Source organism: Leptonychotes weddellii, unplaced genomic scaffold (assembly GCF_054177405.1).
Source record: "Leptonychotes weddellii isolate Sample4059 unplaced genomic scaffold, ASM5417740v2 HiC_scaffold_5154, whole genome shotgun sequence".
Classification (NCBI taxonomy): domain Eukaryota; kingdom Metazoa; phylum Chordata; class Mammalia; order Carnivora; family Phocidae; genus Leptonychotes; species Leptonychotes weddellii.
This window is the reverse complement of record NW_028019091.1, coordinates 1-11,166: the sequence shown is the minus strand read 5'-3', so window position 1 is coordinate 11,166 and position 11,166 is coordinate 1. Positions and strand designations below refer to the sequence as shown.

Sequence of the window (11,166 nt, the reverse complement as noted above, 5' to 3'; positions counted from 1 at the left end):
TTTTTTTTTTTTTTTAAACATATAACGTATTATTTGTTTCAGAGGTACAGGTCTGAGAAGATATTTGCAAATGACGTATCAGATAAAGGGCTAGTATCCAAAATCTATAAAGAACTTATCACACTCAACACCCAAAGAACAAATAATCCAATCAAGAAATGGGCAGAAGACATGAACAGACATTTTTCCATTGAACACTTTACTTTCTAAGTTACTCATTCCTACACCTCAAACTAAACATTAAGTTTCTAAAAAGAGAATAAAGAGGTCAAGATTCATTTCATAAATACAGTTAAGGCTTAAAGTCAGAGTAAAAATGAACAGATATCTTGGAAGGAAAACAGATGAAAATTAAGCCAATATTCAACTTCCTTGCTACCAGCCCAAACTCCAAACTTACTAGGCCACTGAGTTAAAATCATACTGACAGGCAACATCCCAAGAAGCATGAAGGAAGGGCTACTTGATTTATTTTGGTTAAGGCACTACTGCTTCAAAGTTCAAGAACTTTTATTGAATATTCAAAGGGGTTAGAAGGTGTTTCATCTGCAAAATACTGAAGAGGGGACCTTCAGTAAAAACCACTGGAGTGGTCTTTGCCTTATGACCAACAAGAAAAAAAAAACAGACACACACTTCTTTCCCAATATTGTGAAAATCAGTTCTTTTGTTACAATAAAAGTTAAAATATTTAAAAACAGTGTCTCTTGAAATAATCATACAGTCTTTATGAATAACCATCCTGTCAGCCCAGGGCATAATCTGAGGAGAGATTCTCATACACATGATTATTTTAGAATAAAGGTATTAGGTAAAGATGAAACAAAGTTATGCTACTTCCATTCCAAAGAACTCCAAGGTTAAACAAAGACAGAGTAATACAAGAATCTGTTTTTAATTTGACCAAGTACACATTAATTGTTCTAACCAATCAGTAAGTAGCTCCTTCTCAAGAAAGTGTAACTGCCTTTACTGATGTGAAAGGAGGAAAAAAAAAGTGTTGTACCAACACCTCCAGGTCTTATCATGTCCATTCATCTTAATAAAAGTCTCTATTGCTTCCTGGTCTACATTATGACACTTAGACAGTGATAAGCTTTATATTTAAGACCTTCCTTGAATTGGCTTATACTTGACTATAATTCATAAGCCAATATCCACCACAAATTCTACATTCACAATCAAGATACACTATTTGCAGACCCCATACATGAAACGGTGTTCAGGATTTTGCTTTTGAACATCGTCTTCACTCATTTAGAAAGCTACTCCTTGAGCATTTCTTTACCTTGGACGTGTTTCCTTTTCAACCCATCCCAGAGCACTACATATTAACCCCATCTTACTGTCACTGCTTTACTTCATGTATAAATTCATTATTCATTTTCCCTTCATTAAACATTTGTTGAACACAATGAACCATGTTGATTTACTGTTTTTAAAATTTTTTTTCAATTTCAAGTAGTCATTTATTAACTGACCAGATTATAAGAATAATCATGGTAGATACCTTAGTTCATCCTTTTAGTAAGCCCATCTTCACCTTCTACAAAATGGGTGCTCTTTTTCTTCATTCCCCCTCATGAAGAAGATCATTTGAAGGGCCATAAGAAGTTATTTGTTTCTGTGAAACATTTTTCAACAGTATAGATCTCATGAATCAGAACCTCCATGCAAATGATGCCATATTTACCAAAAGACTGAGCAACCAATGTGTTATCTACCAGGGCAATTCACTTTTTGTTCATCTGGCACAACCACGCTTGTAGATCAATTCATTCACTGACTTCAGGTTTGCATACCCCCATGCCATATATGGTTCCACAATCCTTGAACCTTTGAGTTCACACTATTGATACCTCTGATCCTGATGACAAATGCCAATTTGGGTTCTGCAGGTATGTAGAAGTTGCCAGCTTTTCTTGCCATCCTAGCTATTTGATCTCCGTTCTGTACATCTGCCTATATTCTTTGTGGTAATGCTTAGCTTTTTCATAGATAAACTTCCTCTTTACCTTTCAAAGCATCTTTTGGACAAACTTCTTACTCAGATGCTTGATTTTCAACTCTGTGAAATTACTCTGTTTTTCCTTATGGGTTGCTGGCACAGCAGGAACCTTCCTTTTCTTCTCTTCTGTATCCTCCATGGTTCCAGCCAGAAAAGAGCTGAACCGTGTTGATTTAGACATAAGAGTGAACAAAACCAGCAAACCAACCACCACCCCTAACAACATCAACAATAAAAAGCCTTAATGGAACCTACATTGTATTTGGGGATTAGGGATGAGATAGGTAAAATAAATAAGCAAACTATATATTATATATCAGATGATAAAAACTGGCATGTGAAAATAAACCAAACAAACTAGGATGAAAAGAAGGGACTACGAGGCAACAGGGAAAGGGGTGCAATTGTAAGTGGGGGCGGCCAGAGAAGACCTTGTGGAGAGAGCAACATGTGAGCCAAGTCCCTGGAGGAAGTATGGAAATCCAGTTCAGTCGTGTTTCTGGTCAAAAGGAATAATAGATCCAAAGGTCTGAAAGTGAGAGTATGCCTGTATGTGCAAGGAATAGCAAGAACCCCTGTGGCTGAAGCAGAGTGAGTAAGACACTTAGAAAAAGGAACAGAAGTCAGTCTTTAGGGGCCTGGACCACAGCTGTAAGGTCTCTGAAGTTTATTCTAAGGGAGTGGCTGAGCTGTTGGCAGGCTGTGAGCAGAAGAATGGCACTTATGTCGACCATAGTCATGATCTGAGTAAGGATAGGGAGGAGGAATTAGAGCTTGAGGACAGACATTATAACATAATCTAGAAGAGAGGAAAGGAGAATGGATTATAGAAATGTATTACATCTGTGAAGAGGCACTAAATGTTTTTTCAATAGCTGTGCTTACCTAAGGCTTTGCTAATTGAATATAATGAAGGTAGAGAAGGAAAGGAAATTATTTTAAAGATGGGCCATGGAATTTGAGCTGGATTATTGGTGAGGAACAATATAAAGTGGTAAGGATGCAATTTAAACACAATTGGTGTACTGATTAACAGATTAGAAGCAGCTGAAGAGAAAATTAGTGAGCTGAGAAATTATTCCAAAGAAATTATTCAGAATGTAGACAAGAGAGACAAAGATACAGATATATAGGAGAAGTTAAGAGATACAGGTGATAGGAGAAGATGTTCAGGGTGGGGAGAAAGAGTTAATGATAGAATGGGAAGGAAGCAATATATGAAGATAAAATGCCCGAGGATTTTCCAAAATTGTTGAAAGATGCCCATATAGGAAACAAAAAAAAGGGAGGGAAGGAGGGAGGGAAGGAAGGAAGGAAGGAAGAAAAGAGAAAGAGAAAGAGAAAGAAGAAAAAAGAAAAGAAAAGAAAGAAAGGAAGGAAGGAAGGAAGAAAGAAAAGAAAAGAAAATCCTTACCAGGATAAATGAAGAATTTAGGCCTAAAAATGCCGTAGTAGAACTGAAAAACACCTGGGAACAAGAAAGAAACACTTAAAAGCAGCTAAAGAGAAAAAAAGCTCAATTACAAAGAAAAAGCAATTTGAGTGGATCTCAGTACAAAAAGCAAAGCAAAAAGACAGTATAACACATACAAATTTCAGTCTTTCAATTTAGAATAGTGTATCTAGTAAATTATCCTAATAATAAATCAAAGACATTTTTGAAAATATATGAGCTAGCAGTGTTTATGACCAAAAGACCCTCATGAAAGTATACAATGGAAGATTTATCTTAAAGAGAAGGAAAATTGTTCCTGGTCCAAAGGCTGCATGCAAGGATGTATGTGCTCAAAAGCGATGATAAATGTACACCAAACTAAAACATTGACTTACCAAAAAAAGGCTAATTTTTATGTAATGAGAAATCTAGAACTAAAATAGATATCAGTAAAACTCGTAAATTTGGAGCAGTATGGTTTGATTTAAAGAATTCTAAGATACCCTCATGTTAAGCCTGTATATTAAGGAGAAACACAAACGTCTGCTTTTCAGCATGAAGTTGAAGCTTTATCTCAATCTTCCTGTAAAAAAACAAAACTCACACAAAACAAACAAAAACCCCAAAAAACAACTGTGAGGACTGGATACTATACCCAAATAAACAAAATCTGCTTGAAGACATCTGAGGGCAATAAAGGCACTGTGGGTCCATGGAGACAAGATCAAGAATGGAAGATAAATGCAATGGGGTAAAGCTTGGTTTGCTACTGCTTTATCTCCTTCAGGAATTTTTGTTTTCTTTTGTTTTGTTTTGGCCAATTCACTATGTGGGACAACACAGTGACTGGGCATGGAGTAGCAGTTTAGGGCTTGCTTCTATTTTAATAATCTAGGGAGCTAAAAATTGGAGTACATAGAAACTATGGCAGCCAAGACTTGAGAAACAAAATGAACAGGAGAGATTCAAGCCCAACATTCTCCATGCATTTCTCCTGAGAAATTTATGATTTTCTAAGACATGCATGCTTAGGGTGAAAGGCTGAGACCAAGCAGAAAGTGAGAACTAAAAGTTTTTGGCAATCTCACTGATTGTGAAGGAGTAGTAGGAAAGAAGGGCTCTCGTAAACAGGAGAGGTTTTTATTAAGACACCTGAAGGCTATGCACTAAGAATAGGGGTAACTAGGAATACACCCATCCTCAAAATGCTTGAAATCCTACCTTGGATCATTTCAACCTTAACTGTATCATACAGACCTGTTAGACTCTTACTGCCTCCTCTATATCCTCTCTAGTGGAATACAACACAGTTCCATATCCCCTATAACATTTTAATACATCTTATCCAGTATTTAATAAAAATAATTAGTCATGGTTAGGATAAAAAAGAATGACCAAAAATCAAGAGGAAAAACAGACAACCAGAACAAGCAGGTGATTTAAATGTTAGAGTCACCAGATATGAATTTTAAAATAGTTATGATTAATATGTACAGGAAAACAGGTAACAGCATGCAGAATATCAGCAGAGAACTGGAATCTTTAAAACAGAATCTAATGGAAGGCTAGAAAGTTTAAAAAAGGATAAGTAAAAGAAAGAACTCACGAAATGAATTTAATAACAGAACCAAAAAGAGAAGATTCATGATTTGGTGTATTGGTAGAAAACAGAGAAATATGCTAAGAAAATACAGTACAAAAGCCCCATGGCACACTGAGAAAAGTTTAATTTATATGTAAAAATTTGGAATCCAGGACAGGAGAGGAAAGAAAGAATAGAGCAAAAGCTATAAATGATATTGGATGAGAATTCCCAAAATTTATAAAAGATGTGAAGTTACAGATTTAAAGAAACTCAAATATGATGAAAAGAAAGAAAACCACATGTGGGCACCTCAGAGCAAAACTGAACATAACTGATGACCAAAATAAGTTTGAAAAGTAGACACTGGGGAGAAAAAAAAGAAAAAAAAAAAAAAAGCATGTCCTTCCAATGAACAACAATCAAACTGACAACTCTTCCAAAAAAAATAGTAAGAGCCAGAAGACAATTGGAAGGAATGTACTACAGGACTTATGTGCTCCTAGAAAGTTTGGTAAAATTTACCTCTAAAGTTGAAGGGCTTTGTGTTTTGTTTTGTTTTGTTTTTTCTGGAAAGATATTAAACTACTGGTTCAGTTATTTAATGGTTTTAGGGTCATTCAAGTTTTCATTTTTTTTCAGTCACTTTGATATGCTGTTCTACAAGTTTTATCTATTTCATACTTTTTTAACATTTTAAGCATAAGATTTCATAATATCTTCTTATGTTTAATCTCTGCTTCATCTAGGTTTTTTTCTCATTTTAATGCCAGATACTGTTTACTTGTGCCTTTATTCTGTACATTGAAAACTCTCAGAAAATAATCAATATTACTAAGTTTTTTGAAGAAGCAATTTTTAATTTTATTTTCCCTTCCATTTTACATATGTACTCTACTTCATTGATTTTGCTCTTATTTTTATTTATAATTAATTTGGCTTCATTTTGCTGTAGTTTTTCAAATCTTGATTTTGACAGTTAACTAATTTTGAGTGTGACTTATTTTTCAATACTGGTTTTGTCTTGTTCTATTTTTATAGAATACAACATATCAATTCCAACTCTTATGTGGAAGGGCAAAAAGCCAAGAATAGCCAAGGCATCCCTGAAAACTAAAAAACAAATTAGAATCACGCTAAAGCCAAATGATGTTTGTATAACATTACAGGTACAGACAAGAGACCAATGGGCAAGCCCACCCACATATGGGAAACCTGATCTATGACTTTCTGAAAATTGCAGATCACTGGGAAAAAAGTAGGAGATTCAAGAACTGGAACTAGATTAATTGGATAGCCAGAACACAACAATGAAATCAAAAGTAGCTTTAAAAATTTAATGTGGGGGTGTGTGGGTGTCTCAGTTGGCTAAGTGTCTGCCTTCAGCTAAGGTCATGATCACAGGGTCCTGGGATCAAGTCCTGCTCCAGGCTTCCTGCTCAGTTGGGAGTCTGCTTCTCCCTTTCTCTCTCTGCCTGCCGCTCTGCCTACTTGTGCTCGCTTTCTCTCTCTCTCTGTGTCAAATAAATATACAACATCTTTTTAAAAAATTTAATGTAAAAAGTAAAACCATAAAAAAATTAAAGAATATCTTTATGACTTTGGGATAGGGAACAATCCTCAATAATGACACAAACTGCATAAACCACAGAAAAAATAACTGATAAATCTGACATGAAATATAAGAATTTTTTTTTATCACAAGTTAATACAGAGTGAAGAACTAAGCCACAAACATGGAGAAGGTATTTCTCTCATGAAGAATTTCTATCTAGGTTATATAAGACACTTCTATAAATCAATAAAAATGTAGTGGGTAAGGAAGAACAAAAAGGAGCACAAAAGGGGCGCCTGGGTGGCTCAGTTGGTTAAGCGACTGCCTTCGGCTCAGGTCATGATCCTGGAGTCCCAGGATCGAGTGCCGCATCGGGCTCCTTGCTCAGCGAGGAGTCTGCTTCTCCCTCTGACCCTCCCCCCCTCATGCTCTCTCTCTCATTCTCTCTCTCAAATAAATAAAAAATAATAAATAAATAAATAAATAAATAAATAAATAAATAATAAAAAGGAGCACAAAGACCCCCAAACATATGACTCTTATTTGTAATGAGGAAAATGCAAATTAAAACCATACCAAGGTACCACTTCACACATCAGATGGATAAAATTTAAAAAGTCAGAGAATCCCAAGAGTCTTCCAACATGCAGAACAATGATTAACTTTTATTGATGTCTGATGTTCAATCACTTGGGAAATGGTTGGCATTAACTAAACACAATGTGTAGATCAGATAAGCTAGTAACTCCACTCCTCAGTATAAATCTGGGAGCGGTGGGTTTCAAACATCAATGTACATGAGAAGTACTAGGGAGCTGGTTAAACAAGGTTGCTGGGCCTCACTCCCGGAATTTCTAGTTCCATAGGTTTGGGTGGGGCCCAGGAAATTACATTTCTACAAAGTCCCCAGGTGATGTTGACGCTGCTATCAGGCACCACACAGTAGGAGCCATGACTCTAAACTCTTGCACATGCCCCCCAGATGAAATGGATTCCAGTATCTTCAAGAACACTCTTCATAATAGCCAAAACAAAAATGAAAAGAAAAAAAAACCCAAACCTGGAATCAATCCAAATGTAGAATGGATAAATAAAATAATTTACTCATAGGAGAGCCTAGGTGGCTCAGTCAGTTAAGCGTCTGACTCTTGGTTTCAGCTCAGGTCATGATCTCAGGGTCGTGAGATCGAACCCCACGTTGGGCTCTGTGCTGGGCATGGAGCCTGCTTGGGATTTTCTCTCTCCCTCACTCTCTGCCCCTCCCCCACATGCACTATCTCTCTCTCTCTCTCTCTCAAAATAAAAATAAAAAAATAAGGGGCACCTGCGTTGCTCAGTTAAGCATCTGCCTTCAGCTCAGGTCCTGACCCCAGGATCCTGACATCGAGCCCCACATCAGGCTCCCTGCTCAGCAGAGAGTCTGCTTCTCCCTCTCCCTGCCCCCGCTGCTCCCCCTGCTTCTGCTCTCTGTCAAATAAATAAATATTAAAAAAAAAATCTTTAAAGATTCTCTTCTTCTGCCCCTCCCCCATCCTGCTTGCATGATCTCTCTCTAAAAAAAATAATAACAATAATAATTTACTCGTAAAGTTAAATGTCATACAGAATGAAGATGAACCACGTGGATAAATGTCAAAAACAGTACTGAGTGGATATGCAAGCCACAGAGTTAAGACATTAAAGTATTAAGTGATGGCTTTGATAAAAATCTTCCAAAAACAGACAAAATTCAACTACACTTCCTAAACAGATACAAAGATGGCAAAACTACAATGGCTACTGAGTGAATGATACAACATTGTGTCACCATTACTTCTGGGGATGAGGGATGAAGAAGGATTATATCATAAAGAGGCAAAGAAAGGACTTCTAAAATAATGGGAATTTTTAATTTTTAAGTTGGGTGATAGGCAGGTAGGTGTTTCTTACTGTTATCCTTTAAATTGTACACAGAGATGCATAGTTTTATAAACTCCCTTGTATATACAATATATTTTATACTAATCTCTTTTTTATGGCAGGTAATGTGCCACTAGAAACAATGGATATGATTTTGTACTGACCTAGGAATGCTTTCAAATCTATGCAATTGAAGGCTCCAAGTAACCACTCCATTTGGTTACAACTGCTGTGGACAAAGAACTGATTTTGAAAATGAGGAAGGCCAGGGTGAGGAATAAAGAAGAAAAAGAGAAAAGCCAGCAACCGAATAACTCTCTCTCACACACATACACCCACACACAGTGGACCAAATATGGCCCCTACTGTTTGTCAGTTTACAGCCTCTGGCCCAGATTACTCTAATACACTCCTAACTCATATATTAATCATAGTAATTTTCCCTGCATCCTAATTCTTCACATCAAAGCCAAAGTAATAACCCAAAGCTTAGTTCTTACTGTGATACACTCCTGCTCAAAGCCTTTTATATCTGCCCACTCTCTACAGACAGAGTCTAAAACTCTTAGTATGCTATTCAAGGACATTAAATCAAAATAAGGCCTGAACTTTATATTTACTATTCTTTCTCTCTACCATATTTTCTATATTCCAGCACAAAAATTTACCATTCTTAAAAACTGTCTATGGGGGCACTGGGTGGCTCAGTCGGTTGGGTGGCTGCCTTCAGCTTGGGTCATAATCCCAGGGTCCTGGGATCGAGCCCCGCATTGGGCTCCCTGCTCATCGGGGAGCCTGCTTCTGCCCCCCACACCTTGTGTGTGCACACACATTCTCTCTTTCTCTCTGTCTCAAATAAATAAATAAAATCTTAAAAAAAAAAAAACTGCCTATGTTTTCCTTCTCAGTGCCTTAATCCAAGTGCCCTTAGAAATGTTCTTTTTTTTCTTTCTCACTGGTTGCCCTGGTTGGAACAAGCCATTATGTTACCTGGTTTCATAATGCCTTGTAATTGGTTCTATAAATATCAAGTAAATGTATTTTGCCTGGCATCAAGGTCATTTTGTTCAAGTTTTACTCTTTGAAATTCTGAAGCATATATAATTTATATTTGTATTTCTTATAAACCATAAGATGGTGTCTTATATATAATAGATACTCAAAGATTTACTGAATTGAAACAGGAGTCAAAATGAGCATTAAAAGTCTAACTGAATCCTTTGCATTTGAACAACCTGTCACCCAAAACTGCAGTTGGGTGATGTTACAACATACGGCAGCTTGTCATGGTCTGGAGGGCAGACCAGGAAGCCTAAATCAGAATCCAAACGATGGCTTTATACAAAGGCAAGAGGATAGAACCTGAGATACACCAGATGCATGAATTACAAATATCCCCCCAGTGCAGCATCCCCTATGTGAACATTTGTGTGTGGTTTGAAAAAGGTGAGCAGGAGAAAGTTCTGGTGAGTGGTTCATTTCCATTCTACATCAATTCCCAGAAAGCCAAGGTGGGCAAACATACTGTGGGTTCCGAATCAATTAAAACTGCTGAATTGATTAATCAATTCAAACATCCATTCAACCAACATTCATGGAGTGTTTATTATGTATGGGGCACTTGCTGCTATTTTAATAAAGGAATAAGACACTTTCTGTCATCCAGCAGCTACAGTATAAACTCTCAAACACACATGCATGCACGCACACACACGCACGAGGACACACATCTAGAGTTCCTCATCATGCCTTATTTACATATAGTTGTAAATAAAAATATCAGAGCACATCATTATATATGATCACACAGTAATCAAAAAAACATTTTAAAATACATTATATGTTAAAAAAGAAAAAAGAAGAAGATGATAGCAGGAGGGGAAGAATGAAGGGGGGGAAATCGGAGGGGTAGACGAACCATGAGAGATGATGGACTCTGAAAAACAAACTGAGGGTTCTAGAGGGGAGCGGGGTGGGAGGATGGGTTAGCCTGGTGATGCGTATTAAGAAGGGCATGTTCTGCATGGAGCACTGGGTGTTATATGCAAACAATGAATCATGGAACACTACAACAAAAACTAATGATGTAATATACGGTGATTAACATAATAAAAAAAACATCTTAAATGAAAAAAGAACATTTTAAATGAAAAAATAAAATTGTTAATAATTAAATTTGTGGTTGAGTTGGACTATGGAGCCGAGTGCTCTTAACTACCACACTGTACTTTTTCCTGTTGTGTTATTTCCAGTAGTTCTGAGGCAATTACATTTTCTAACATTAAGCATTTATTTAATGGTGCTTGGGACATACTCATTTTGATTGGATCTAAATCATGGCTCTCTCCATCCTAACAGTGTGCTCTTGGAAACATTATATAACCTTTTTTCATCTGTAAAATGAGAATGGTAGTATCTGCCTCAAGCACTGTGGAGAGGACTCAAGGCAATGATAGAAGGGAGGAGTCATCATCACATCACTGCCATGCTTTTTTTTTTTTTATTCTTATGTTAATCCCCATACATTACATCATTAGTTTTAGATGAAGTGTTCCATGATTCATTGTTTGTGCATAACACCCAGTGCTCCATGCAGAATGTGCCCTCCTCAATACCCACCACCAGGCTAACCCATCCTCCCACCCCCCTCCCCTCTAGAACCCTGTTTGTTTTTCAGAGTCCATCGT

General features: G+C 36.9%; 1 pseudogene; it reads right to left on the bottom strand.

Annotated features, from left to right (window-relative positions):
- Positions 1–621: 621 nt before the first annotated feature.
- On the bottom strand, positions 622–3,330 carry LOC145719547 (large ribosomal subunit protein uL30 pseudogene; annotated as a pseudogene).
- Positions 3,331–11,166: the final 7,836 nt, after the last annotated feature.